Raw genomic sequence first — 26,040 nt, forward strand, 5'->3', positions numbered from 1 at the left:
GCTGTCAGAGCAGCTAAAGCAGCTCCCTCTGGATGATGATGATGATGATGGAGATGAAGATGATGATGGTGATGACGTTGTCTCCCAAATGGATGGCACAAGTTGAACCCTGTCCAACAAGAGACTGGTGGCAGTCCTGGCATCCATGGACTGCTTGATGGCTGGCTGATTGAGACAGAAAATCTCCAGGTTGACATCTCATGATGAGCTCAGGGTTGATTTGAGCCTCAATTTGCTCAGTGCAGTCATTTGGTTAGTTGAATTTAAGGTTTTCTCTGTGTTAAAGACCCTGTGACTGTATGTGGTCTAAGAACAGTCCCACGTTATACATTTGCCTGTTTATAATCCAGTTTATCAGTGCTAAAGTCAGTTTTTTCTAAATTTTATTTCACTGGATCCATGAGCTAAAGACTAAAACACAAGCTAAAGGATTGAACACAGGCCAAATGCTAAAACACGAGCTAAAGGCCTAACATAAGCTAAAGGCGTAAACATAAGCTAAAGGCTAAAACATAACCTTAAGGCCTGAACGCGAGCTGAAAGCTAAAACATGAGCAAAAGGCTAAAGCATGAGCTAAATGCTAAAACACTAACCAAAGGCTTGAATACAGGCTAAAGGTTAAAACACAAGTAAAGGCTAAAACACAAGTTATAAGCCTAAACATGAGCTTAAGGCTAAATCATGAACTTAAGGCTAAAACACATGTTAAAGGCTGAAACAAAGGTCTATCTGTTTGTGCTAATGTCCATTCCAACCCACAGTTAGCAGTTATTCTGCAGTGGTCTGTTCAAACTTAAGAGTCTATCAATAAAATGAAGAGTGAGGTTATGCTAACTCTGCTTGGTGAGGTTGGAGTTGGTAGATGAGCTCTGGTAAGACAGAACCAGGATTCACTAACGTTACACGTTACAGACACGTCTCAGAGCACCGGGCTGTGAGGAACACTGAACAGATAGTCTGCTCAGCTTCAGGACACTTAACTTAAAACTGACTTTACAGAGTCTGACTTCTGTCACCTTTCAACCCAAATATAAGTACCTCACCTCATCACTTTGCAGGGCTCTCAAGTTTTGAATGCAGACTAGAGTGAAAACAGCAACTTGGAGATGGAGTTTTCTGTCTGCGAATTTACTCTCACCAGCACACAGGGCGCTAGACGCGCGTCATATCTATGATGCGCCATAGCTGATCAGACATTTCATAGTTTTCCTAATGTTTATACACCAGGAAAAGAGAGATCATATTGATTGTTCATGAGTCCAAGTCAAGTCTGAAGTTTCTCTGTGGACATTTTTTTCAGCGTGAGAAATACAATGTGTGGCGGGAGTGCGTGACAAAAGACCCAAAAGAGTGATTGTCACGCTCAATGCGTGACACTTGAGAGCCCTGACTTTGCATTCTGGGAAAAGTTGTCTTGAACAAAGAAAAGTGGAGTTTAAAAAAGATCTGCTTTCAATTCATTTACCTCAAAACCAACACACTTTGGTAAGAGTCAGGTCTTTCTGACAGTGGGTGATGGAGCTTATGGGAAATGAAGTCTTCACCCCCAGGAAAGCACTTCCAATACTGACCACAGGTGTCACTGCCATCAGTGAGAAATGGATGGCCCTCTCAGATCTAGCCTTTAAAAAAAGTCTCGAAAGGATTAGCAGAGCTTGACTGTCAGAGCTGATTTCATCATCTCCTCATACTTAAGCTTCTCTGCTCTGTGAACATGTTAGCTTGTTGAACAAAGCAACTCAGTTTTTCACATCAGCAGATTTCTAGTTCAATGACTGGTGTATCAGTGTCACATGGGTGTCCATATCATACACTGTATATAGCAGTGGCGATTGCTCTAAGACTGCAAGGGAAGCTCAGCTTCCCCTAAAATGTCCCCCAAAAGTGGTGATATGTTCTGCTGTGTGTACATTTCATTGATAAAATATTTGCTAGAATTCCTTCATCTTTAGTTCAGAATCAGCTCCTATCACAGGTAACTGGCTCCACCTCCTTCTCATTCATCCCAGCCGCGTCTCAGCGCTTTCACATAGTCTGACGCTGAGCGTCTTCTGACTTCAGCGGGGAAGCATAGAGTGGGTTGTTCCACTGTGGAAACTGGACGGTCATTGGATAAACGCTGGGCTTTGTCCCGCCCATTGGACGCTCAGCATCTCTGGGAGTCTATGAGACAGTGGGCTGGCCTGGACACTGGGCTTCTGCATGATGATTGGATGATCTGTCAGAGGCCAAATCCCTTTTTGATTGACAGTGAAATGAGCCAGTCAGTGATCTTAAAGTATAACCCTCCACCGGAGCAACTTCTGAGTTCTACATTCAGTTGTTCTGGACTGATCCGGAGGCTTTATCGATCCTCAGTGAGTTTACCTTTCTTAAAAAACGACAAATGTTGAGAGGATACTGGTAAAATCCATGGAAAAAACACCTGGTTGGTACGACAGGGTCACATATCATTTTCTTGAAGAGGAACAGAGGGTTGAATTTACGTTTAAATAAATCAACAAATTTATGATGTAGGCCGGAAAAAAATGAGTTTCCCCTCCTTAACTGACCAGCAGCCGCCACTGGTATATAGAGTGGACAGCGTGGCTCTGCCATTTACCATTGTAGGGTTTTGAAGCCAAAATACCCCTGTCACAGGCGCAGCCATTGACAGCAGTTGTGCAGCCAGAGTCTGCCCAGTAGAGGCTGTGAGGGATTGTGGGAGAATCTGAGTGGAGCGGGGTGACAAAATAGTATATATTTTTTTCTTTCGAGAGTTTAATCACTTCATGACTCTACCTCCCGACAAGGCCAAGCCTTGTTGCAAAAATAAAAACTAAATAAAAACTAGAATGCCCACTTTAAAACCAATTAAAAGTTGAATGTTATGGAAAAAAATGTCAAAACTAACTAAAACTAAACTAAATGAGAAAAACAATGTCAAAACTACCTGAAACTTAACTATAATGACAAACCCAAAACTATCATAACCTTGAGCACAAGGCAGCCAAATGATATCTTCAAATCACCACAACAATCAGATGTGAGAAACATTTCTATGAGGTTTATTAATTTTTTAAAGTTTGACCACAGCCCATCTAGAATAACTGGAAACCAGATTTTTTTTTTTTACCTTTACTGCAGCCAGCCACCAGGGGGAGCAGTTCTCTGTCTGTCCTTGCAAAGTCATTCATATTATCACCAGTGGCTCCATCAGTAGGCCTGTCTGCTTGGCAGGCCTGCCGCATTAGTAGGTGGATCTGGCCGTCCTTCTGTCTGCTTGGCAGGTCCATCAGACCGGCTTTTAGAAGTCAGTGTCTGTGAAACCGGACATTTTTCTGCACCTTTGTTTTCCTGTTTGTTCAGAGAGAGATGATAGCCTGGTTCACCCATGGGTCTGTCTATTGTGTTAAAGTACAGGTTTGTTATTTCAAGTTGAAAGGTACCAAACTCTCTGCTGACATGAAGTGATATCTTAGACACAGACTGAAATCAGAGCCATCTGTTCTCTGTAATCTCAGGGCTTAATGCAGGAAAAAATGCCTCATGAGGTCAGTAAACTTGTCTCCTCTTACTTTCTGTCTGCGGAGGAAGGGAGTCCAGGTTTTGGAGAGAGCAGAGCTGGAGAGGAACAGACAGAAGGAAATAGATTAACACAGCACAGGTTTCTTTTGTTGTGTGCTTATCTCTTCTTTTTATAGCTGTGCTCCTGTTGGAGCAGCTTGGCTGGCTGAGTGGGCTTTTTCAGGAGGGAACTGGGAAGACTACAGTCCATTTGGGACTTCAGATTGCAGCTCTCCAACGTGTTCCTGTGTCATAAATCTATGTTAGCCAAAGCGGCCTGAAGGGGAGCATCAAATCCAATCTGAAATTACTTTACAGGGAGATCTTTTTTCTCTTTGACACAAACCAGAGCGCAGGCCATGCCCACATCCTGCAGGGCTCCTTATAAAGGCTGCAGACAGAGCTACAGCCCCTTAACCTGAATCAGCCTCCTTACCTCAGCAGAGCAGCCCTGCTCAGCTCCTGCGTCACCTGCAGCAGCTCAGAGAATCCCAGAGTAATACCAAAATACGAGACTGACAGGAAAGCATTTTTTTCTAAAACAAGACAACTGCCAACTGAAAACAGGCTGATAAACTGATGTCTGACATGAATGAAAACTATCTGAGTATTACAGGAAACTATTTGCATCCCTGAAGAAGGCTTCCAGGTTGCCAATTACAGATAAGAAGCCTGTTTCTGTTGGAGGGCTCAGCCCTATCAAGACCATTTCAAAGAAAGGAAATCATTGAGTGGTAAATCCTGCTGAGTCTCAGATCTGTTGCAGGAGCAGCTTCACTTTCAGACCTGGAAATCCTTTCCTTGTGCCTGACCTACAGGAGAGGACTAAATATGAAAGCATGAATCCTTTTTTCATGAATAATCATCAGGTAATAAGTCAGTGGGCCTCACAGAGCTGAGTCTGTGGCTGCAGACTCGTGCTCTTCTTTTTGTGTTTTAAAATTTCTGTGATGTCAGAGCATTTTATTTTTTCTGCTGTGTGTTTATTTTCCTCTTTTCTTCTTTATGCAGTTGAGATGTGAAGTTTCATCCCAGCATGCTGATGGACACTGCATTTCCAGCGTGAACCACTGTCGCTTACTGGAGGAGAGATACCGAACTCTGAAGCTGGAGCTGGCCACGCTCCGCCGAGAGAAGCAGCAGAACAGGAAACTGGTAAACTGTGTTTTCACACAGAGACACACCCTGTTTTCATCCTATTCCGTTTGTTCACAGAGCTGTTCCTGAAATGGAGCCATCAAGAGGTCATCTGTGTGGTGCTGGCGTGCTGTCAGAGAGCGTACCGTGTTGTTGCTGTTGTTGCTACTGCTGCTTTTATTCTTCGAGGACGCAGCTGTGTGTATGGGTGTGACTCTCCTGTGCACACACACTCCCTGTGTTTGCTCTTTGTTGTACACACGTGGATGTGTGTAATGGAGCTTAAACACGATAAAGGAGTGTGTGGGGTTTGCTGTGTGTATGTTGGGGCCTTGTATATTTTTCTGTACATACATGCATGCAGTTATGTAGTTAGTTTGTCCTTCGGAGGCCTCCCCCCAGGTGGTCTTTGATAATAAGGTGTGTGAGCCATTGTCCTAGCAACATGCCTGTTAGCAGGAGTGTGGACAGACTGTAAGAGGAGGACTGACAGAGCATGAAAGCTGCTGCTGCTGTCAGAAGCTTTGAAACCCTGAAGCCACCAGCTCCAGCCTGCTTTACAGACGTGTTACTGATCATCTCTAAGTCTGGGCATCTGCTCAGAGTGGTTTCATACACCTTATTCAGTTTGAGGTGGGTATCATTATAGCCTCTCATTTATGTGGTAAAAACACACAAATTCATTAAAAATGAATTATGGGGCAAATCAAGAATTACTCACTGAGTCCTCAATCACAGCCCTCAGAGTGAGACGGAGAGCAGAAGAAGAATAAACCTCTTTCCCTGCCGTCAGTCATTCTAAGTAAATACATAAATGTCTCCCTGGACTGCCCAACACTCCTCTTATCACTATACCAGACATGAAATAACATTTTTACCTTGCAGCTTGTTTCCTCTTCAAAAACAGGAGGCTTGTGGTAGCTGTCCCGGTGTGAGATTGTGTCAGTCTTCACAGCCAAAACCTTGGCACCAACCCTGTCCTGTTGTCTGTCATCACAGCTAACATGCAGCAGTCAGCAACATAACTCAATAATGTTATGTAATTATGTGTGTGTGTGTGTGTGTGTGTGTGTGTGTGTGTGTGTGTGTGTGTGTGTGTGTGTGTGTGTGTTACGAGAGGTTGGAGGTAGTCCAGCTGGGTGCCTGGAAGTCTATTTACTGTCACTGATGACAGCTACACTACCACAGACTGCGTCATGGTCATTCATGCACAGACAGACTCAGCTTTGGATCAGCGGGACTCAAAAGAGCTCAGTCATGGAGGAGGGTTTGCTGTCTTAGTCTTAGATCTGCTCACATACACACACACACACACGCACACACACACCACATTACCTTTAAATGATGTCGAATGTTAAAATGCTACAATACTTCCATGCTCTGAGACAGCAGGATTTTGACAGATGATTCGTCCTACAGAATATAGAATGCGATGAAGAGCTATGCCCTTAGAAAAAAAAACTGTGGTTCACAGCAAATGGCAGAACAGTCTGATTGTTAGTTATGGTTTAACTGGATGCTTCAGTCACAAAGGCACTATCCCTAGGGGACAAAGACATTCATCACCAGCTGTACCACCTCTGATCTCCTGTGTATTGTCTTGGTTGACATTGAAAAAAAAAATATATATATATAATGTAAAAAAAAATAAAAATAATATATATATATATATATATATATATATATATATATATATATATATATATATATATATATATATATATATATATATATATATATATATATATATATATATATATATATCACTTTAAAGTCTAATAGACAGTCTTAAAGACAGACTCACAGACAGTCTCACAGACAGTCTTAAAGAGAGTCCCACGGAGAGACTAACAGAGTCGCACAGACAGTCGCACAGACAGTCTCACAGACAGTCTCACAGACAGTCTTAAAGACAGTCTCACAGACAGTCTCACAGACAGTCGCACAGACAGTCTCACAGACAGTCTCACAGACAGTCTTAAAGACAGTCTCACAGACAGTCTCACAGACAGTCTTAAAGACAGTCTCACAGACAGTCTCACAGACAGTCTCACAGACAGTCTTAAAGACAGTCTCACAGACAATCTCACAGACAGTCTCATAGACAGTCTCACAGACAGTCTTAAAGACAGTCTCACAGACAATCTCACAGACAGTCTCACAGACAGTCTCACAGACAGTCTTAAAGACAGTCTCACAGACAATCTCACAGACAGTCTTAAAGACAGTCTCACAGACAGTCTTAAAGATAGTCTCACAGACAGTCTCACAGACAGTCTTAAAGACAGTCTCACAGACTGTCTTAAAGACAGTCCCACAGACAGTCTTAAAGACAGTCTCACAGACAGTCTCACAGACAGTCTTAAAGACAGTCTCACAGACTGTCTTAAAGACAGTCCCACAGAGAGACCAACAGAGTCTCACAGACAGTCGCACAGACAGTCGCACAGAGAGACTAACAGACAGTCTCACAGTCTCACAGACAGTCTTTAAGACAGTCGCACAGATAGTCTTACAGACAGCCTAACTTACAGTTAGACAGTCATACAGACAGTCATACAGACAGTTTAATAGAGGGTTTAAAAGACAGTCTGACAGACAGTCTAACAGGGTGAACTGCTTCCTGCACTGCACGCCGAGCTGTAGATTTGTTGCCTGGAAACAATCTGTGAGAGTCAGAGAGCAGTACCTCAGGAAAGAGATGACCTTCTGTTAGCTGCTCAAAGGCCATAGCTGCATCCCTGGACACCATCCCTATGGCAACTGTTGTGTCCTGCTTACCAGACCCACTCAGATGATAGTCCTCATCATGATATGGACTGTTTCTGTGCAAAGAGCCACACCAGTCAATCAATAATCACTAATAGCCTGTGCTGTCTAAGCTGACCCACAGACTTTTCTGGTTTTATGTAGCAGGGTTGTTTGACATCAGTGTTTCTGCCATAGTGCATGCTGCTGGTTTTAAAACAGTGTCACTCTTACCCCAATACCTCTGCGTGACCTGCACATTGAAATGAGATTTTCTTCAAAGTTTGATTGAAGCTGAATTTCACTGCCTGCAGAATTTCAGTGACAAAGGCTGCATACACAGGATTTTTTCCCTTTCCTCTGGCGTTTTAAAAAAATGTTTGGTACTCAGGGCTGATATGGCAGCATGGTTACTAAAAAGATCTTTTCAGTCAGAACTTCATTATGGATGGTGAAAAAGCTACAACCAGGGTTAAAAAAATGCTAAAATGGCTCTGGTTTAATCTTATGTTTAATGTTGTTACCACCTCTGAAGTAGTATCAGATATATCTTCACTGGCAGTGGACCCCTTGCTTTATGGGTTCTGGTTTTATTTATAGAGTATGCTTCTAGGCTCCTTTCCTTCCCATACCTCACATCTGTTCTGTCCCCTCATGTTGTTGCTGTATGCATGTTTTCTCTTGTTTAGCAGGTCAACAGAGCACACATTGTCTCACTGGACTGTGATAGGTAACATCAGAGCAGTATGTCTGATCACCCTTTTTAAGCTTACAGTTAATATTTGATACTTCATACATTTATCACCACCTCTCTCATCCTGCTAAAAGTGTCTTGAACAAAGAAAGTTTTTGTTTAAAGGAAATCTATGCTTTATCTTACTGCTTCTGAAACAAATGACCACTTTGGCCCTGTTTCCACCAAGTGGTCTGGTTTTGATCAGTACAGTTTGGTACAGGTTGGATCAGTAAAGCCTGATCCTGCTTGTGTTTCCACAGCCAACTGTGTCCTTCTTAGTAGGCAGCAAGCTGGATGCTGATAGCTGCATCAGCTACAAGATAGCAGCACACCACAGTGTACCCTGCTAATAGATCCAGCGAAGAAAAATGTGACAAAGTTTAGTTTGGACAGCAGTTTGTAACCATTTTCCAAACATAGAGAAAGTTTTCTATGTGTGTAGACTGGAGTTCTATTTCACCCCTTCTGACCGCCAGTCGGTGCTTCAAGCACTGGATATCACCATCTCACACATGGGCAGGTCGAGTATGTAAACCAAAAAAGTCACATGTGACCCCAAAATGACCCCCAGAAGCCATAAGTTCCAGTGTCATCAGAGGATATGTCCCTTTTCATCTTCTCGCTCGCACATATGTTGACTGGTTTTTCACTGGCAGTCTTGCACCATGTGGTCGGGGCTGCAGTTGTTGATCGTCCTTCGAGGGGCTGTGACGAACTGGTTTGTTCTCTTCATAAGCCTGGGCTGCTAAGTAAGCGAACACCTGGCGGCGTTGTTTGGCCAGGTCGGCTGTTCTGTTACTCGGGATTGTTGGCTTCAGTATGTACACCAGTAATTCATTTGTTTGGCTAGTCGTTGACTCCGCAGCTATCTGTGGTTGGGCCATTGTGTTCTGTTCCGTAAGTGCTTGGGTCCAAGCTGCTGTTTTCTGTTATTATAATACCTAATACGGTGGTAGTGTACGCCTGCTTACCTTGTTAGTGGCTGTTGCAGGTGTTCTTTTGGTCAGTAGGACTTGTGTCCGAGTGGCTGTTTTCTGTTGAGGGTACGGTGGTAGAGTATGCCCTGTTAGCTTTGTCATGGCTGGTGCCGGTGCTTTTTTTGTTCAGTAGGGTCAGGTCGCCAGAGCTGCTGTTTCGGCTACTGTATGGCAGTTATAGTACGCCTCATTACCTTAGCCTGGTTCTGTTTTTTATCTAATTATTCTGATTGAAGCAGTGCTCCCACTTGCCCTTAGTTATTTGTTGTAACGTGTTGACAATGGGCTATGGTGTTCTACTCCCTCTCTTGTTAGTGGACTGGTGCAGCTCCTTTGACCTGTACTGGATACGACTCGGTCAGCACTGCTCTCGCTCAAGCTGTCAGTGGTGAGGCTCATCGGGGCACGTTTTTCTTTCAACTAGCCGAGTTACAGCTCCCCAGGAAGACAGTGCTCTCGCTCCCTCTCCTGGCACGTGTAGTTCCCGGCTGCCCTTCATCATGTCCCGTTCATGTGTAGACTGTATGGCCCCTCTGGCCCTTCAGTCTAAGGCGACTGTACCTGAGCCCCTGTTGCACGGTGAGGAGGACGCCTTTTCTATTGTGGCATCTGCTACCCACTTTGGTGACTTTATGGAGGAGTTGTCCCCACAGGCCTCCAGTTCCCCTTCCCATCCATCAACCCAGGGTTCCTCTCGTGGGTCAGAGGATGCGTCTCTGGGGAGTATCATTCGTGGGGCTCTGGTTCACCGGCAGCTAGATGCTGGCCAGGCGCCAGTCAGTGCTTTTTTCAGACGTCAGCCAGTCCTGACTACTTTTGCTGTTCCTCTGTCGGAGGACTACATTCGGGAGTTGCATGCCTGCTGGAGAGACTCTGAGACCTTCTCCCACTCAACCTCTGATGCCCGGGCTCTAGTGGCTATGCAGGATGCAGCTAAGCATGGCTTGGGTTGCATGCCTGCTGTGGAGCCAGCTATTGCATCTCAGATAGTCTCTCCTGATGAGACTCTTAGGTCAGATACCAGGTATGCTAGATCTCAGTGCAGGGTCACCGATGAACTTCTGTCAAAGGCGTATGATGCGGGGGCCCTCATGGGCCACATCGGAAACTCCCTCTCCCACCTCATGTTGGGCCTGGCCTTCTTTACAGCAGGCGCCGGTGGATGCGTCTGTGCTGGGCTTCAGTGATGCCTCTTTGCAGGCTTTTGCCTTCATGACTAGGGAGCTGGGGCATTTGATGTCTACGTTGATTATGCTATCTCAAAGCAGTGGGTGTCCCACTGGATTGTTGACACGATCACTCATGCCTATGTGTCTACTGGCCACCCCCCACCATGGGGTGGGGTGCGAGACCACTCTACTAGGGGCTTTTCTGGATAATGGGCTGCCCTGAGGGGTGTCCCCCTCTCAGCTATTTGTGCTGCAGCCCCCTGGGCTTCACCTAGCACCTTTGCGAGGTTCTAAAGGGTGAATGTTGCTGACCCCCCTCCACTGGATGCAGTCCTGGTTCCGGAACATTCAACCTCCTGCTACTGAGGTGGGTTTGGAATCCGCATGACTCTGTTGGTATATGTCATCCAGTGCTTGAAGCACCGCCTCTGGCGGTCAGGAGGGATGAAATAGAACAAAAGTTATGTATGTAACTTTTGCTCTATTTCAACAACACCCTGCCATGTGTAGCGTGAATCGGTGTCAAAGAATGACTAATTAATTACTAACAGCAGAATGCCAGCATTCCACCGGAGCGAAAGTATAACTTTCAAAAGACATTTAAACTTACAATATGTGAGTTTAAATTTAAGTCAGGGCACCACCCAGTTTAGAGAAAACAGGGAAACTCTAGAAAGGTTTACTGTAAGAATTTGTGAGTTAATAATTCATAGAATTACCAATTATCAAGTCTCAATATCAAAAAGCCGCTACATCAAACGTGACTTCTTTTGAACGGTGTACAGAGGCCGTTAATTTCAACCACACAAAGACAGAAAGCAATTTCTTTCTATATGGAAAGTTTATTTACTAACTAAAAAGAGGAAAATGTGCATGAATAAATGAACAGGTGGAAGATATAAAAGGATAATGCGTTGATGAATAGAAAGTGAAACTGATCATAAAAACCGGAATAAATGGAATAAAAATGACATTAACCAACCCACATAAACTAACTAACCCACCCAAGATCTCTGGGGCATTGACCACGATATACCAGTAAATGCAAGATTGTCTTACACAAGTTCTAAGGCCGATGGTGAGAGTGGAGGCGACGACAGAGGTGGCTGAGTCTGCTGCAGATGTGGGGGTGACAGAGGTTGTTTGTGGTCACAGGAAGTCTGTTGCAGGCAGGTCAGCGGAGTGTCACGAAGATGGTGTCTGATGAGTGGAGTCCGTAGCGTCGATTCTCACAGCGGCAGGGGGAGCTGGACCAGCAGCGATGATGCCGGGCGTCGGGTTGGAACTTTGGCAGAGTTCCAAAGTTGAATCACCGCAGGGAAAGCAGTGAGCAGCGCTGGTCTCCTGACGTCAGCGCATGAGGGGGAATCCCCGCCGATCAGCTGGGTGTCTCAGGGAGAGACCCAGGCACCGATAGATGACTGGATGCAGTCGGGCTGAGGTGACTTGCGTCTCAGCCTGTAGAGTCTAGAGCCGGTGATAAGTTCGGAGCTGGAAGGTGCGGTGCCAGTTCCTGGGAGCAAAGTTATTGATGACGTGTGTTCCTTAGGTGCCCTAGGTTCAGGAGCAGAGGAAGAAGAAGAGCCTTCTGGATGAAGGAAGGAGGAAGGAAGAGAGCCTTCGTGTTGAAGGGTGAAGAGAAAAGAGCAAGAGCTTTCTGGAGGAAGGATGAAACGAGAGAGCCTAGCCTCCTGGAAGAAGGGTAGAAGAAAGAGCCCTCTGGATGAGGGGTAGAGGAAAGAGCCAAAGTTCTTGTACTGGTGTGGAGTTTTACTCAGCTTTTCCCACCGAGTCAGTGAGGTCACTTTAGGCTGACGCCCCTCCACGTCTCATCTTTCTGCACGTGGATCAGATTGTCCCAGAGATCACTAACTAACTATAACTTTAAACTGTAAAGAGATTTTTATATGTAATAGTCAAAATCACATTTCTTATGATTTAAGCTTCACATCAAGACTAAACATGACAGGTTTTCCTCTTTGAGAATCCCATAAAATAAAAATCAAGATGTTACAATGGGAAGACAGCAGTTTTCACACGCACATTATCAATGATTCTCATTACACAGTACATGTTTGCAAAGGTGAAGATGTACATGTAAGTCTTAGTGTAAAATCATCATTTTTGTGCTGTTCTCAACTGTGTGAATCAAAGAGTCTTTGTCTTTGAGGAGAAGGTGGGGAGCAGATCTTCTCCTGGCATTCCTTCTCTCCTGTTCCCAGAGAGAAAGGTCAAGGGTCACAAGATACAAGGTGGAGGCTGAGAGGTCTCTCCAGCCTCTCCCTGAGAGAAGGATGTCTGTACAGTTTCACATGTCCGCCAGGTGTCAACCAAAAGTCTTCGAATTTACAGCGATGTCTTTTATAGTCTTGCAAACATCAGAGGAAGGGATGAGGCAGACTTGGGGAGAAAACCACTTTAGCGCAGAGGTCTGTTTTTCCAAAACTTGCTTTATTACCTCTCCTTCCTTGGGGGGGTTCAAGTTGGAGACTAGGTCAGAGCTGCGAAACCAGGTCCCAGCCTGACTTACGTTACACATGTTTAAATCGAAAGTTACGAATGTAACTATGGTTCTGTGAATACCAGATGACCTCCAGAGCGCTCAGTCACTCAGAATCTTTGTGATTCCACAAAAAGATTCTAGATGGACATATCCTCTGATGACACTGGAACTTATGGCTTCTGAGGGTCATTCGGGGTCACATGTGACTTTGTTGGTACGTGTACTCGACCTGGGCATGTGCGAGACGGTGATATCTAGTGCTTGAAGCACTGCCTCTGGTGGTCATCCCGGATTCATAGAACCGTAGTTGCATTTGTAACTTTCGATTCAAACATGGCAGAATGTTGTTCGTTATTATTGCTGTCACACAGGATGTGATGATTCTTTCCACCAATCAGAGGACTGCAGTGTTTCTAGCTTCTTCTGGGGTCAGTATGTCTAGCACCACAACAGAAGGGTCCCAAAAAGGGGGACAGTATGGGTCGGTATTTTGGGGACCTGTTCTGGTTTTAGTCAAAGGAAATGCCACAAATTATGTGCCGTACTGAGACAAACTGAACTGAACCCCTAGGGGCTTTTAGCACCAGGAGCATCTTTGTAACAGTGGCTGATGGTGCTCATAGGACATGTAATCACTGTTTCTGAAAGCCTCCTTAAATTTGATCTGAAGGGGGGGGGGGGGGGGGGGTCACATAAAGTATTTCAAAATGAAAACTCCTCACAGTGTTTTTATTGTAAGATTAAAAAATCATCAAACATCAGATTTATAAAGGTGTGTATTTCTACCACCTCTGAAGTAGTATCAGATATATCTTCACTGGCAGTGGACCCCTTGCTTTATGGGTTCTGGTTTTATTTCATAGAGTATGCTTCTAGGCTCCTTTCCTTCCCATACCTCACATCTGTTCTGTCCCCTCTCTTTTTCCTCAAACTTTTGTCTTTTCCTTCATCTTGATCCCCCTCTTCTCCATACGGCTCCTCGCTGCCCTAACCTCTCAGTGCCCACACCCAGGCTGAGGGGCTGGTGTTGGACTGGCCTGTGCAGCTTCATGCTTGCAGTAATCAAAGTAGATGTGATGTGTATCAGGGTCGGCCATGCCAGCCTGTAATAAGATTTCAAACATTTTCTGAGTTCAATTCGTGCTCAAAATTTGGAGTGAGTTATACTTCCTTCCTATGAGACGTTGGATCATGTTTCTATGATGAGGATGTATGATAACTGTAGTATCTCACAGTCCTGCTTCCTGTGCTGCCACAGCCCGAATCCTTAGCTGACTTGAAGCCGTCATTGGAAATAAGACATGTCTGTATGATGGCAGTGTGGTACAGAATCAGACAGTTTCATAAATGTCCAGCACTGGCTTCATTTCAGGAGGAAAACTCCACAAAACAAGTGTCCCAAACATGTTCCCAGTCCATCCCGAGGGAGCAGTGAATCATACAGCCTATTCACACACAAGCCTTTGAGGTGGAGAGGGATACATCCTGTCGCCTCAGAAAGAAAAATAAGTATGGGACTGTCCATATGTAGGGCCCTCCTGGATTAATTGAAAATCCCCTTAACCTGATTAAATCATTCTGGAGGCTAACTGTGCTTTACCCACACTCACATTGACACATGCACGGACACGCATGTGCCCCCACACATAATCTGATGTCAATACTGTAATAATTAGTCATTGTGACGGGGCTGTGTGGGCAGTGTGATAACAAGTAGTCTGTGTTGTAGTTAAGGCTGTGAAACTGTGAGGATTAGTGTTGGAGCAGAATGAAAATGGAATAATTGGTTCATAGGGATAAAATTAGGCTGTGTGTTGCTTTTAAAATTTAAACCAGAGATGATGATTGATGTCAGTATTTCTGGATTCACAGCATTTATGTTTGCTTTATTTTAGTCATCTCTGGACATCTGTGTGCTAATCTGTCGCACAGTTCATGGCTTCACCTCTGTTTGATTTATTATTTCATCTGTACCATGACTCAAAGAACAGATGATATAGCTCTGCTAAACATGAGAGGGTATACATGACCTGCTGACTGTCGTGGTGTTTCAATATCAGTTACATAACATTGACAGAAGGGATTGTTGTTTTTTTTAAACGGAGTTCTTCGCAAAGCATTGAGCTCCAGTCTTAGAATATGAAGCCTGAAGTGCTGCAAACTGCAGTTCTTTAAGTGTCCACTTGAGGCTGGCTGCGGAAGCTCCAGAAGCTTCATGCTCACCATTTTACAAAGCCAGAGTTTTACTGCATTAATAAACACGTTAAGAGCATGCGTCAAAAAAAAAAAAAAGGTCCTAGTGCCTTTTTTCTGTATCAGCACGCACTGTACAGGGGGGGATTTTTCATAATGTGATATTTTTCTAGCTATCACATCATGACTTTCCTATAAGGGCAGGCTGTGAGGTAGGCTCCCTGTATCTGTCTGTGAAGAGGCTAGAGCTCTGCCCCTTGACCTCACCTAATACTAAGCAAGGTCGGGTCAAGCTTTTTCATTGTGACCTAGAACAAGCTTCAAAACTCCATCTTACAAACTAATAGGTGACATCACAGGGACCACTTCCTTATATCTTACAGTTTATGGTTGTTTAAGTGTAACACCCACAGAGGATCCTGGTCCGCTTGGCCCCTATGCTGAAGAGTGGGGTGTTGAACTAAAGCTAGGCTACCAGCTGCTGCAGTCTGGCCAATGGACAGGTTTAGGTTAGGCATTCATGGATAGAGCAAAAAATGGAGAGCTTGATATCTTTGTTGCGCCAGCTGTGTTGGCTTGCTGCGTTACATAACAGAATGAAACAGAAGCTTGGCAGGGAAATCTTACACTGACTGCTGATGATAACTTCATACTCCAACGATGTGATAGCATGTTATCATACTCATACTCATCAGGCCCTCCATGGACCCTGCAGGGTGACTGTAAACAGTCCAAGCAGACACGTTTGTTTCTGTATAGAGCTCTGACATGAGTGTGTTCATAAAATGACATCAGTCAGACCCCGCTCACTTAGCTCCATGAATTTGGATCCAAACTGGAGGCTGAGCAGAGGAGGCTGAGCAGAGGAGGCAAAGTGTGTCTGACAGCATCACGCAGACTGCTGTCATTTCACTCAATTTGGCAGACAGGCAGCAAGGTCTAGACTACAGGACAGCTTTCCAGCAAAGCCCTCTTATTTTGGATCCCAGACTCCAAGATGTCTGCTCCCCAGCGCCAGTGACTCTGCTTGCACCTCACAGTCCTCATACTGCTGATGGAGCTGACGGCTGGAGCAGAGGAGCTGGCTGATTAATTCAACAGAGTGGATTTCCGCAGATCGCTGCACACGCGTTCAGGGCGAGAGAGGAAGAGGAGGAACTGAGCAGAGGAGGAGAGAGAGTAAGAGGAGAAAATGATGGAAGAGGAAGGGTGTAAAGGAGGAGGGTCTTCGGGGGTGGGGAGAGAGTGAGAGGAAAGGGAGGAGAGGAAAGAGAGCGTTTGTGGAGAGGGGGCGGAGGAGAGAAAGAGACGGAGACGCGCAGGCCCCGGAGCTGCTGCTGCTGCTGCTGCTGCTGCAGCCGTTTGACAATTCCCCACCCAGAGAGACAGAGCAGCGGAGGAGGGAGGAGACCAGAGCAAGGAGGAGGAAGGAGGAAGCGACACCTCAGTCAGGATGCTCCTGTGCTAGCCACCACACACGGTAAATACTGATCCTTTCTCAGCACTCTGCATCCTCTGCACTGCTGCGCGCGCGTGCGAGCGAGCGAGCGAGCGAGCGAGCGCGCGTGTGTCAGCATCAGCGGCCTCACTCCGTGTTTGTGTGCTTGTGCTTGATTTCGCTCTTGTTCAGCTCTATATATAGTGCTCAGGGTTAGCATAGCCCAGCAGCTGGGGAAAAGCTGTGTGTGTGAAGCTGCTGCACAAGGCGACAGACACCACAGAGAGGAGGAGAGGAGGAGAGGAGGAGAAGAAGGAGGATGAGAGGAGAGGAGGAGGAGGAAAAGAAGGAGAAGAAGAGGAGGATTGGCTAATTTGTTTCTCCTCTGGGACTTGATGGAGGGGGAGAAAAGCAGCATCCAGCCTCTTTGAGACTGGACTGTAGCAGAGACACCTGTTTGGAGGTGTGTGTGCGTGCCTGTGCCTGTGCGGTGTGTGTTGAGAGCTGGAAGGTGGGGGGTGGGGTTTGGGTGTATGGATCTAATGGTGTGTTTGTGGCTTAAAACAAGTTAAATAACACATTTGAGAATATGTGTGTGTGTGTGTGTGTGTGTGTGTGTGTGTGTGTGTGTGTGTGTGTTGGACATGGCTTTCTGTAAGGACTGCAGGCAGATTCAGTGTTTGGGTGGTGTGGATTCACTTGCAGGTGTCAGAAATGGTGAAACAACATGTGCAGACATATGTTCACGTAATCCGTGAGGGGAGTCAGAGGGGAGTGTGTGCTGCTCTGTCATACACATTGATTTTGAGTGTGTGTGTGTGGGTGTATGTGTGTGTGTGAGTGTGCGTGTGCTCTAACAGTAACCTGAGCCTTGCTGCCTGCTGAGAGGTTGCCAGGTGCTGGTGGTGAATATTAACCCTTGCGTGACTGAGTGTCACCTCCTATACATCAGTGGTTAAAGCACATTAGGAAAATCTGCTGCTGAATGTGTGTTCGAGTATGAACATAAAGCTAAACTAAATACACTCAGCTGCCAGTTAATCATCAGCAGGAATCACTCAGTCTAATCAAACAGCTGCTGTCACAGAGCTTTTCATTTGTGCTCTACTGAATTGTACGATGGCTTCAACTTAACACAGTTTGTGAAAGAAAGGGTTTGTTAAATATAAAGACTGATCTGCAAAAGACACACACACACACACACACACACACACACACACACACACACACACACACACACACACACACACACACACACACACACACACACACACACAGACTTTAAGTCATTGGGATGAGAAACATGATTTAAGGAGTGGGATCCCTCCCTCCCAGGATGAGAGGAGAGGAGGAGGAGGAGCATTTCAAACCAACTGTAGTCTTTTTATTAGATGTGAAAGCAGTCATGTGACTGTCAATGTAGAACTTGCTGCTTCCTTCATGAAAGAGGATTTTTTTCACTGAGACAAACGTCAGTTAATACAAAACTGGGCTCTGTGTTACTCTGCAGTTTAAACCACAGTGAAGACCAGGAAAAAGAATCTGCTTCATTTCCTGTGATCACATTCATTCCCTCACTAAAGGCAGATACTGTAATATTCTGTAGGATATAAATGTTTTAATATGGAGGCTTTACAATGTGTGTGTGTGTGTGTGTGTGTGTGTGTGTGTGTGTGTGTGTGTGTGTGTGTGTGTGTGTGTGTGTGTGTGTGTGTGTGTGTGTGTGTTGGTTGTATGTGTGTGGGTGTGTGTGAGAGAGAGTGCATGTGTGTGTGAGAGAGTGTGTGTGTGTGTGTGTAGGTTAGAATATACCATGCTTTATCTCTCTGCACCATGCATATGTCTGCCTGTATGGCTGTGTGGGTGGGTGACAGACCAAAAGAGAAAAATGGCAAAGAGCAGAGAGGAAGAATTGCTCTGCTTTTACAGATTTCTTCTTGTTCCGAGCTGTGCAACTTTTTTTCCCCCTCCTTCCTCTTTTGTCCCCCGCTTAACAGTTTTTTTTCATTCACATGAAAATCTGGAAATCTGGGAGTAGAGTCAGCGGGTGAAATCTTCCCTACTCTATCTCATCATATTCCTTTTGCAGCACTCTACCATTTCTTCACCCTCTCCTTCATCTCCATGCGGCAGACTGTGAGGCCATGCCAACTGATGCTCAGTTCCATGCCAGAGGGCCAGAGAGGGAGGGAAAGATGGGGGAAAGGAAAGTTGTGTTTTTCAGTCTCATGGCTGATTTCCTCATACCCCTCCTGAGATTAGTGATGAGCCTGTTAGCCAGAAGTCTTCCTCAGCGATGAAGCATGATTTTCCTCAGGACATATGTGTGCTGATATCTGGACAGCTTGGCCAGGGTGTGGCAGCATGATGACAGAGAGTTGTGCTCATATGAAAAGATATTTTAAAGAGATGTAGCGATATCTTTCTGAACTCTCTAATGTGAGATCTTTTCTCATCAGATCAGTGCACTGACTTACACACAGGGCAGGGCTCTAGTATCAGTATTACACCAGCTCTACAGGAACATGCACCTTCAGCTAAATGACTGAACGTCACCAGATTTAGAGATAAAAAAAGTCCATAGTATATTTGAGTTGTAAGCCTGACATGCAGGTCACATGTTGTGTTTACAGACTGTAATTTAAGAAGTCAGTCTCCGTGACATCACCTGTTTATTTCTGATGTGCAGTTCTGAAGCTGATTGTTGTGTTGGAAATGCTGAACTGAACCTAGCTCTGTTTTAATTTAGGATGAGGTGGAGACATGGTTCACATGGCAACTAACTGTGAGGGCATCTCGTGGCATTTGTTTGAAAATAGTGGCGACAAAGAGGAAGAAGGGGAGGTGCATCGGAGCCTTGTTCTTTGACAATCCGCTCTTACTGAAGCTTTTGGTCGGCAAAGTAAATAGAAATAAAAGCTCCAAATGGTGGGCGCTCAAAGACAGAGACATTGCCAAAGAAATGCAGCCCTTCAATACGGCTTTATTTATTTTTTTTAGCCTCTTTGCAGACACCTACAGGATGCACACCTGTCAATCAAAACAGACATGCCCTCATTTGGATAAATCTCATGAGTTTGAGAACTTGCAACAGAGTTGTATTAAAGTGTACAGTGTGTGTATGGATAAAGAGATGAGCCATTTCTTTAACCAGGCTCTTTAAAGGTCAACTTATGAGCTCCATGTGTTTGTGGTTTTCAGTGACTCTGCAGCCAGCCTCAGGGGGACTCCCCTATATCTGCAGATTTTAGCACTTCTGCGTTAGCTTCACAGATTTTGACCAGGGATAGCTGTTTGGGCTGAGCTTTGGTTCCACTGCATGCCACCAGCTGGGCCTGGAGCTCTGGCTTATGGCCACTTCCATAATGCTAAAAAAATCTACTACCCAGATGTAAACAAGCACAGCTGACAGATGGCATGTGTCACCTGAGGCTGTTTGGCTGCACTCTGATCTAGAGCATGCAGATAAAACTGTACACGTCATGTTAAACAAGCGTGTAATAACTGAGCGGGAGCAGTCTGTGTTTGAGATGAGTTATGACTTTTGAGAAATCGCTAATTTATTTTATTTTAGGGATGGGTACTTCACATGGCAACTAACTGTGAGGGCATCCCCCTCACTAAGGTGAGAAAAATCTGCACAGGCACAATGACTGTCAGGTGAAACCAAAATCTAATGCAGAGAATTTTTATTTATTTATTTATTTTTTTGTATTTTGGAACCCTTACGGATCCCTCTCTCTCTGAAGTCTATCTCCAGGGGGGGGGGGGGGGGGGGGGTTGCATGGATGCACACATGGAATCAGCCACAGGACTTCAGCAGTTTTAGGGTTTTAGGTGGAGTTTAGGGATCAGGGATGAGGGTGGGGAGGGGGTTAATGAGGTGTTTTGTTGTTTGGTAGGCCTGTCACACTAATCAATAAATCAATTAACCGAATGATAAATAAAAACGTCCTCGGTAAGTTTGCCAGCCTCGATAAACTTACACATGCATGCATTTTTGTTTTCCTCCTCTCTTTGACCAAAGAGGCCGAATGAGAAGATGGCTCACTACGTCTATCTTTCCTAACATCGGGGTGTATAGGTTCTGTAGCAGATTTAGCGGATTTATAGCGGAGTGAGCATCTGTCAAAAATGCGATCTTTGGGGTGAAGATGGGGCTGCTGGCGCGTACACATGGAGAGAGCTGAAGCGAGCGTCCTGAGGGGTAAGGAGGAAACACACGCTAATATGAGTGATGGCACCAAAGATTCGGTTCTTAAGCCGCCTGCCACAGTCCCAGTGTGGGAAGATTTTGTTTTTTTATCAGATTGAACAAAGTGTGAGCTCATAAACACCAACGAGCTGATATGTGGCATTTGTTTGAAAATAGTGGCGACAAAGAGGAAGAAGGGGAGGTGCAGCGGAGCCTTGTTCTTTGACAATCCGCTCTTACTGGAGCTTTTGGTAGGCAAAGTAAATAGAAATAAAAGCTCCAAATGGTGGGCGCTCAAAGACAGAGACATTGCCAAAGAAATGCAGCCCTTCAATACGGCTGAAAGCCAGAAATGTTAAAAATGTTTGACAGACAGTACGGATTGACTGGGAAAAAGGACATGTTACAAACAATTCAGGAACTGTATAAACTCCCTTTTATTTAGGCTATAGTTTTTATTGTTGTTTTTTTTGCGGGGGGTTGTTTTTTCTTTAGAGACAGGGTCTATGTTTTATTGTTTTTGATTAGTATTAATTATTCTCATTGACATGTATTTTTTTCTAAAAGATTGTCCATTTCATTTTCATTGTATTTTTTCTCTTTCTTATTTGTTAAATTTATTATATTTTTTGTAGGGATGTCCCAATATTACATTTTCACTTCCGATACGATACCCATACTGCAGCATTGAGTATTGACCGATACCGATATTAATCTGATATGATATCAGCATTAAACATGCAAACTTTTATTACTTATTCTGTAGTATGTCTGTCATGTTAGAAAAGGCTTGATTAAGTGATATTATTCAAACAAAGAACAGCAGTCAGCAACAGTAGGTATGAGGAAAAACTGACACATTTATTATTAACCAATGGGTAACAGAAATTTTAACATTAAATATAAGAATATACTAGTAATTGAATAAAATAAAGAATAAATTAGAAGACCCAGAAAATAACCTAAGTAAATCAAATAAAAGCAGCAGAAGGGGAGTCTGGAATAGACTGCTTATATCGGAGTGCTGATATCGGAGATTTTAGATGCATTCCGATACGATACCGATATTTGATTTTTTGCTGATATCGGACCGATATCCGATATTAATATCGGACTGGGACATCTCTAATTTTTTGTTTAATTTATTTTATTTCAAAGATCCTGACCTTTTAATTACAGTTAAATACTCCTAAGAAATTAAAGTTTCTTGCTTTTGACATGGTGTCCTCACTTTATTATCCCATTTATCATAATTACATCAATGAAAAATGGAAACAAAATCAAAACAATATTGACGATAATATCGTTTATCGGCAATAATATTTTGGAAAATTATTGTCTAGCAAAATTTGTTATTGTGATAGGCCTATTGTTTGGCCTTATGTTTGGTATTTCTTCAGCTTATTATGTATTTTCTTTTATCTGTATTGGTATTATGCTTATGTGCATTGTGTTGGGTAATTGTAAATATTGTTTATTTGTAAATAAGTTTTAAGTAAGGAGGGAAATAGTCACTGAGGGGAGGAGACTCTGCTTGGCTGCTGTGGTATTGCCTAAGCTTCACCTGTGGAACTCCTTTGTCCATCTGTCTCCCTGGAAGCTGCTTCAGGTGTGTGACTTCTTTGTACTGTGTGTGTGTGTGTGTGTGTGTGTGTGCTTCAGTAAAAAAAAAAAAAGTCATAGCTCTGGAACCTGGTCTCATGCTCTTCAATTCTCCCCCTTACTCAACTCTCCTGCCCCATCAGTTTTCATTTTTAAAGAGGTTTAATGAAGAACTTTTTGACATGATTAACAAAGCCAAGTGCAATCTTTGCTCAACCAAACCATCATAACATCAGTATACAACCAGCAGGCATAGAGAGTGAGGCATAGGGCTGAATGATTTTGGAAAATAATCGAACTGCGATTTTTCAGACCGATATTGCGATTGCGATTTAGCATACAATTTTTTGGGGTGACATTTATCTTCTGCATTGTTCACTTTACACAAGTTTGAAGTCATTTTATAGTATGACTAACACGACAAAAGATACTGTTGACATTTAAACAAGTCTTTTTTTGCATTTCTTAAATGAAAAAGAAAAAGGAACTCTGGAAAAATTTACTGACCTCCCATTGTCAGTAAGAGTAACAAACCATACAAAACAAAGTGATGAAGGATTATGGCTCTGCCAGCCACAATCATTCTACTGGATGGAGCTTTGTAGCTTACAGGGTTTTTTTTGCCAGAAAAAAACAGCATTTTGACTTTTGCTGGTTTTAAGGGAGGACAAGTACAAGTTACTATACTTCCTCTAGGTCTGTGTACATGAAACTTTTTTCTTTTTTTTAAATTGCAGCCTTTGCGATTTGAAAATTGCATTTTATGACATTGCGATGTCGGTTTAAAATCGATTAATTGTTCAGCCCTAGCGGGGCAGCCATCGGAAGGGGCAGGACCTGTTGGATAAATGGTTGAATAGTTCCCAGCGGCTGTGAGATGAAAGCTTGAAGCAGCAAAACTATGTTAACTTGCAGGGAAAACCAAAGACTGCTAGTGCTAGCTCTGCTAACTTGAGCCACACTCAGTAAACCAGTGATCTACCTGCAGACTCTGTGGTCGTGTTTAAATGTGAGTTGTGCTCTTTTCAGACTTTGCTCTGGTCTCTCCTGACCTGTGAACTTGTCAGCTGGTTGGACATTAGTCTCTGGTTTAAAAGAGGTGTTTGTCTCTCCAGAACTATTGGAGTGCTGTGTTTGCAGAAACCACTTATTCCCTAATCATCCTGGGATTACATGCCAGCATTCACCCATCCCAGTGTCTTATACTCACACCAAGTATCCCTCACATCCTATCTCTACTTTTGAGCTATTCCCAACATCTACAATGCCCTCATTCACACTTGTGTTCTGGATGTGGTTTATGCTTTTATACAGTGTTTTATGGAGCAGTGTGCACCCTCTCTTTGCTCTTTTTTTGATTTTTTTGTGCTCATTCATCACAGTGTCTACATTAGACATCTGGCTTTTGCAGTATTTGTTTGCAGGTGAATATTCAGACAATTCAAAGGGCATCAGATATGTTGAATGTGATACTTCATCACTTCTTTTTATCATCCTGACACTACATACCTGAAAGAGAACAGTTTCTATAGCAACGCCATCATCCCCTCATCTCACCCTCCCCAGCCCCTGGTGTGTGTGCATGTATTGTGTGTACATGTGCAAGTGTACATGTGTGCATGTATACGTGTGTACATGTGTGCCTGTGTGCGCATGTGTTTGTGTGTGCATGTGTATGTGTGTGCATGTGTATGTGTGTGCACGTGTTTGTGTATGCATGTAGGCCATGTGTAGCTCTGAATACTAAGACAGGCCTAAATATGAGTGAGAGCTCTTGATTGGTAGCATACAATCCATAAGTGTTGGTGTCATTTAGCCAGTGGGGAGGCAGAGAAGGGAACAATAAAGGAACATTTCCTCCACACATTTCTTGGCAGCTTTCCAAGATACACAGAAGTTATATTAAAGGAAAGACACAGAGCACTGCAGAGGGAGGAAAAGCAAAGAGAGGAGGGTGGGGCAAAGTAGCAACGTTAGAGGAGGAGGAGGGGGATGTCAGGAGTAGAAGGTTGGTCTGACTGAAGTCCAACTACATACTCAAACTTGAATAAGGAAAACACTCTCTCTTCATTTCTCTTGGCATGCGCTCTTTAACGGGATTTTCAATCCTGTGAAATAAATGAGTAATGAAAGGTGCTGAAGCACTGGTTCACCTCTGGTGGGGTTCAAGCTTCAGCTGTACCTCCTACCTTCTCTTTGGTCTTGGTATCACCTGAGGACAGGTGTATCTTCCTGATATAAAGCTTTAACAGCCCATAGCCAGGTTGGACAGTCTTGTTTATAGCAGTGGCATATGTGGAAAGGAAAGTGTATCAAACCAACGTGCCCTTCCTAAAACTTCATTTTGTGTCCTCTTTGGTTTTTACGGCTGCCATGCTTTGTGAGCCCTGTAGTGGAAGATCATGCTGATAAAAGGCCTGTTAATTCCGTGGCACTAATTGCCTCCGACTGTCGTTTGTCATTTTGAGGCTCTGCTCTCAATTTCTCTCTCCTCGTGATCACACCTTCCTCTCTGTCTGTTCCCCTAAATAACGACTCCATTACCGTCTTTCCCCTGAATTGTCCCCGTCTGGTGCAGCTGTCTTCCTCCTCACTCATCCTGTTCAGTCCCTCCTCTCCCCTGTGCTTTGTGTCTGTAAGAGCCTGAATGATTAAACTAATGACAGGAGCCTTTGGTGGACTGAACACTAAGGGCAACTGGATGTAGGCAGAAGGGACAGAGGAGTACACAATGTCAGACAGACCAGCCTGCTCGGGCACAGATGACATGACAGGACCTGTGCTGCTGTAACTTTTACCGACTGCTCTCTGCCACTGAGTCTGGTTCACTGGAGACCTCAGACCTCGCCGCGTGCATGCTCAGTGCAGTGCTGCAGCAAACTTTTTGATGAACATAAGTTACCAAACAGTCTATCTACAGCATTCTGTGTCTCTGTGCATTAAGTCTGAAAAACGGTCTCCTGTCCACAGACTGTGAACCAGATGAACTCTCTTTCCTTGCTGAGGGAGTTTGAATTGATAAATGTGACATTTTCCAGATACAGTTTGTGACTTTCCAAATCCAGTATGCAGGGGTCCTGGTTGGCCTCATGGTTCAAGTATGTGTTTGTCACAGACTTCACGCTGTAATTGCTGTCACAGTAGATAGCACTAAGTACTTGTGTGTCCCTCCGCAGTCCTCAGCTGAAACACTAGTTGGCAGTGTGGTCTGGATAACAGTCAGAACAGCTGCTTTGGTCCTGCCATCTTTTCGGCTTGCAGCATTTAGATTTTTTGGGATACCATGTAAAGGCCCATTTGTGCTCAACATTAAATACAGATGTGGATACAGAGCCTTCTGTCCGTGCTCTGAGTTCAGTTAATTTCTGCACATTTCCATAAAGCTCACAGATACAGGCCAAACGGAGCAGCACCACAGAGGGGGGCAGTGCTGCTACTTCCTGATACGTAGCTCTAGAGAGACATGAAGGAGAAATAACAATGGAGGAACATTTTGAAGAAAAACTCTGAAGGTTGGTGAGGAAATTCAAACATCTGTATGTTACTTCAATCACAATTACATCTATTTTTTCTGACCGTTCTGTTTACTTTAACCAGTACACAAATGACTCCCTGTCAGTGAGTCATTTAAGCATTTTTTAAATGTAGACCAACAGTATTGTCGATAGTTTCTACCTGGCTAATTGATTTCTATCATTTATATTTTCAAAATATTTTTCATTTGGCCTAAAAAAAATAATAATAATAATACAACACCTTATTGCGTATGTCTTTCATTTGCATAGTAAAACCTAC

At 44.1% G+C, this 26,040-nt stretch overlaps 1 protein-coding gene across 8 annotated transcripts in view; it reads left to right on the forward strand.

Annotated features, from left to right (window-relative positions):
* rimbp2a (RIMS binding protein 2a) overlaps nt 1–26,040 on the forward strand; it is a 107,577-nt gene that overhangs the window by 2,829 nt on the left and 78,708 nt on the right. For 3 of the 8 annotated variants that reach the window (XM_074689972.1, XM_074689968.1, XM_074689973.1), the window contains exon 1: nt 16,281–16,490. The gene's annotated coding sequence lies outside the window, so the exon portion shown is untranslated. Of the gene's footprint in view, nt 1–4,558; nt 4,703–16,280; nt 16,491–16,763; nt 16,912–26,040 lie in introns of those variants that run through there. The other 5 variants (XM_074689970.1, XM_074689969.1, XM_074689975.1 and 2 more) reach the window with 4 other exon arrangements.

The sequence above is a fragment of the Halichoeres trimaculatus genome, unplaced genomic scaffold (assembly GCF_033239565.1).
Source record: "Halichoeres trimaculatus isolate MK-OKI-2021-1 unplaced genomic scaffold, fHalTri1.1 fHalTri1_scaffold_16, whole genome shotgun sequence".
Classification (NCBI taxonomy): domain Eukaryota; kingdom Metazoa; phylum Chordata; class Actinopteri; order Labriformes; family Labridae; genus Halichoeres; species Halichoeres trimaculatus.